Source organism: Triticum dicoccoides, chromosome 4B (genome assembly GCF_002162155.2).
Source record: "Triticum dicoccoides isolate Atlit2015 ecotype Zavitan chromosome 4B, WEW_v2.0, whole genome shotgun sequence".
Lineage (NCBI taxonomy): Eukaryota > Viridiplantae > Streptophyta > Magnoliopsida > Poales > Poaceae > Triticum > Triticum dicoccoides.
The window spans coordinates 388,072,015-388,076,962 of NC_041387.1; positions in this window are offsets into that span (position 1 = coordinate 388,072,015).

Consider the following 4,948-nt stretch of genomic DNA (forward strand, 5'->3'; position numbering starts at 1 on the left):
ATCTTCGATGGACCGCATCAGCGATCTCCCGGACGTCATCCTTGAGGAGATCATCTCGCTTCTCCCCACCAAGGATTGCTGCCGCACACAAGTCCTCTCAACTCGGTGGCGCCCTCTATGGCGCACCGCACCCCTCAATCTCGACTGTCGTCAGATATCTGTTCTTCCTGAATTTGATCTCATCAGAGCCATCATCTCTTCTCACCAGCAGGGCCCCGTTCAATGCCTCTGCACCCCGAAAAGCTACCTGTTGTCCATACCCGGCAAGGTGGACGCTTGGCTGACATCCCCTGAATTCAGAGAACTCCAGCAGTTTGAGTTCTACCATTACCATGATAGATTCATACCACGAACATACCAAGAATTCGTGCCCACACCACCGTTATCCATCTCGCGGTTTTCCTCCTCTCTCCACACCGCCACCTTCCCCCGGTGCCATCTACCAGACGATGTGGTACAAATGCTTCGACTCCCACTACTAAAAAACTTTTGCTTGTGGTGGTTTATCTGTCGGAGGCCTCACTGAACAGCATCATCCACTCTAGTTGCCCTGCCCTAGAGCGCTTGCTGATTGTTTTGGGAATAGAAATTGGTATCAGTTGTCTCCAAATAAAGTCGCCTCACCTTAAAAGCATTGGAATTTGTTTTAAAGGATAGCAGCTCATCATCGAAGATGCCCCTTCACTTGAAAGGTTGCTCCTTCATAGTTGTTATAAACCTTCATAAATAATTGTCGTCTCTGCGCACAAACTAGAGACCTTGGGTGTAATTCGTGACCCGTTTAATAATCACAAGGAGTTGGTGTTTGGATCCTCACTTTTTCAGGTACCGTATATTTTCATCTAAACATTTGTCATCATATGCTGCATTTTTCATTTGTGCGCATAAGTTTTATATCATCTTGGAGTACACTTTGGGTACTAATATTATGTTATATGCTCAATGAAGAGTTCATCCATTGATAGCCTATCAATGCTGCTGGATTCTGTCAAGATCATATATATCAGAATGTATAGTTTTGATCTGGACATAATTATTGGCTTGCTGCGATACTTTCGATCTCCGGAGAATTTATACATAGAGGTGATGATTTGATGCACATTGAAAGCCCGTATATATTGTACTAGAATTAACTGTTCAGCTGTCGTTCTTTCAACATACTCTTTTTTCGGACCTTAACTGTTTTCAATCTTCATGTCTACTTAGGGAGAACCACATGGAGAAAAAAATATAACCAATCGTTGGCGTAATAAGCACAAGGATTTTCTCAATTCTCATGACATTCGTTTGAGGACAATAATGATGGGACGATATGCATCCAACCAGGCAAACAGAAGCTTTGTCACATTCTTCCTGTTGAACGCGAGGTTACTATTGTCCATGAGGCTTAATTTTTACAGCAAGAGATTTCTCACGGACGAACATGTTGAACAGCAAAAAAAGAAGTTTCAGGTGGACAAATGGGCTTCTAAATGTGCTCGGCTTATATTTACAATAAGTTGTAGACGTCCTGAAATAAAAATTTTTGCACAGGATGTTGATTTTATGGATCAGACCGATCCATTTGTTTGTGACTGCAAAAAACAGTGGTTGGGTTAGATGTTACTGTCATGTTCAATCTGGGTTTTTTCTAAAAATTTGATGAACAATTAATCCTTGGGCTTTTGTACCATTTGTATGCTTGACTTGCATGTTGTTGCCCTCGTACTCCCCTCGACCTGCCACTACACTGCCGCATCTTTCATGGCTGCTGTTCGTTCCCGTCCGAGGCCTTGCCGTCGTTCTCCACCTTGGTTAGCTCGCTGTGCTCGCCGCCGTCTGGTGTTGTCAACATGGTCAACAACCAAGAGGAATCAGGAGATGACTGTACGTGGAGAGGCTGACAGTAGGGACCCACCATGGTCATTGCATTTCGCAAGCAGGTGCCTCGTTATTACAAGCCAAAACAATACTTCCTCCTAATTGTTTAACAAATAGGTTCCACGCCATTGTCAATGTAGTCAATAAATGAGAAAATTACACAACGAGCGGATAACACCAGGGACCCAGCAGCTCGCCCAGTTGTTTTTCAGTTTCAGAGACGAAGCTCAACTGCGCGATGTGCGGGGGCTGTGGCCTGTCTAGCCCACGCTTACGCTTTTATAAAGCACATGACGAGCCCAGTTGATAATTTTTTTCTTTCTGAAATTGGCTAGCCTAGTTCCTTTTTTTTGAGAATACCAAAACTGAGGCCTACTTGCTTTTCTCAGCCCTGCTGGGCTGCAAACCTTTCAAGACAAGGAGGGATAAAAATGGGCTTCCCCAGAAAACGGGCTATAAGTTGTAAGAAATGGGCTGTAAATTTTTAAACCAAAGCCAACCGGCAATTGCATTAAAATATCATTTTTTCAGGATTTCTCTACTCTCTACTCTTATAAAAACCAAAGCCAACTGGCAATTACATTAAAATATCATCTTTTCACCAACAAGATAAACTACTCATACAAATGCATCTTCATGTTCCGTGCAACGAACGGGCATCTTGCTAGTTAAGATTCTAAATTTCATTCTTTTTTTTGCGGAGAATTGTTTTTTGAATTTTATTTTGATATAATTTTTTGAAAACTATTTTTAACGTGACTCGAAATTTCGTGATTAAAAGAGTTCGGACCCCATCGAAATATGCAAAATTTCGTTGAATTTTTTAGCAGTGCCCAGAATATATGGTCTGTAATTCTAATAAAAAGAATATGAGCTTCAAATATCCTTAAGAATTAGCAAATGGGCTGTAAATTATTGAAAATGATGGCTAATGGGTTGTATGCTATTTTCCACAGATTTGGAGGCTGACTTCTAGGCCTACTAGGTTGACGATGACGCTGTCCTAAATTTTTTTTTGTTGCGTACGCAAGGCTTTGCCAACTTAGTCAACACACAGCAGTGACTGTTGGATGTCCATCCAACAGCCGTCGTGCTTCTTCAATCTCTGATCTTCCTGCTCCCGCCGCCCAAACCAGCGCCGGCGGGACTGCCTGCTCCCTCCTCCCGTGGCTGGCTGTGCTGCCGCCAGGCCATCCCTCTAACCACCCACACATCCTGTTATTTTCCGGCGACGTCAGCCTCACCCCGCAGCCGACCATTCAGCGCTCGTTCTCCCCTCTGCGTGGGCATCCATTGCGGTGGCTTCGACGGCTCCGGGTGGTTCTCTTCCTGGGCCCCGCCCTCGTCCACCGCGTTTGTGCTCTCAGCGCGGCGAGGTCAACATGGTCAACAAACAACAGCCATCAGAAGAGGCTAACAGTAGGGGCCCACACAGGAAAATACCTCCTTATTACGCGCAAAATAATGATTCCTCCACCTGATAGCTGGGACCCACCGGAAGGGTCCCTGTATTTCGCTAAAAAAACATTCCCCCCCGCTATCAGCTCGGACCCACCGGAAATGCCTCCGTATTAAGCACACGAAAATGAATACTCCCCTTGCTAGCTGGGACTCACCTTGGTGGGAGGCTGACTTGTGGGCCTACTAAGTTTACGGGGACGGAGGGCTTTGTCAACTTAGTCAATATGAACGACTCTAGCTCCAATGACCGTATGATGTCCATCCAACGGCCGTAGTGCTTCTTGAACCTTTGGTCTTCGTGCTCCAGCCGCCCAAAGCAGCGCCGGTTGTGCCGTGTGCTCCTGCCTCCCGTGGTCGGCTGTGATGCCGCGGTGGCCTCACCGCCCCCTACTACTCCCACCGCTGGCCAGGCCATCCCTCTACTCACCCACACCCCCTGTTATTCTGCGGCGACGGCAGCCTCACCCTCGTACTCCTCTTCACGTGGGCATCCACTGCTGCGTCTTGCTCGGCTCCGCGTAGTCCCCTTCCTAGGCCTCGTCGTCGTCCACCGCCGTGGTGCACTCGCCGCGGCGTGGTCGATGTGGTCAACGATCGACTTCCATCGGAAGAGTACTGTGCGTAGAGAGGCTGACAGCTGGGTCCGCGGCGGCCGCAAGGAAGTGCCTCCTTATTACGCGCAAAATAATTATTCCTCCACCTGACAACGGGGACCAACCGGACGGGCCACCGTATTTCGCGAAAAAAACATTTCCCCCTGACTGCTAGGACCCACCAGCTACATCTTCGCACGCAAGGAAGTCCGTCCAGGCAAAAAAAAAAATACGCCCCCTGACTATTGGGACCCACCAGCTACATCTTCGCTAGCAAGGAAGTGTGTCCGGGCAAAAAAAACGATTCGCCCCCCTGACTGCTGGGACCCACCAGCTACATCTTCGCACGCAAGGAAGTGTGTCCGGGCAAAAAAGAAACGATTCGCCCCCCTGACTGCTGGGACCCACCAGCTACATCTTCACAGGCAAGGAAGTGCGTGACACTCGGGACCCACCTAGTCGAAGCGTACGTAGTGTTGTCATTCTGGTCGTGAATGTGTAAGTACATACTGGTCGTAGTAGAGGCGCGCACGTACACGTACGTACAACGGCGAGGGTGCAAGAAAGAAAATACGGCCACGTACGTACATACGAGCAGGGTCTCGAACGCCTACTCACACATACGTACATGGCTGGGTCAGAACAGAGAAACAGCGTCATCGTCGTGTTCATGGGGAGGCAACGGAATGCGTCGTGTTCATCGGGAGGCAACGGAACGCGTGGGAGCCAACCGGCTGGGTCAGAACGAAATGCGTGGTCGTGTTCATCGGGAGTGCTTGGACGGAACAGGCGATGGAAACGAGGCCTGGCGTACCACACATCGGAGGAAACGGACCTCCAACATTCGGAACAGGGTCCTGTTGATCGGGAGCGGCCTGGTGTATCGCAAAACGAAGGAAACGGACCACCTACGATCAAAACGGGGGTACTGTTGATCGGGAGGGGTGTGGCGTACCGCAAAACGGACGAAACAGACTTGTGTTGGAGCGCTACGGTCGAAACGGGGGTCCTATTGATCGGGAGGGGTGTGGCGT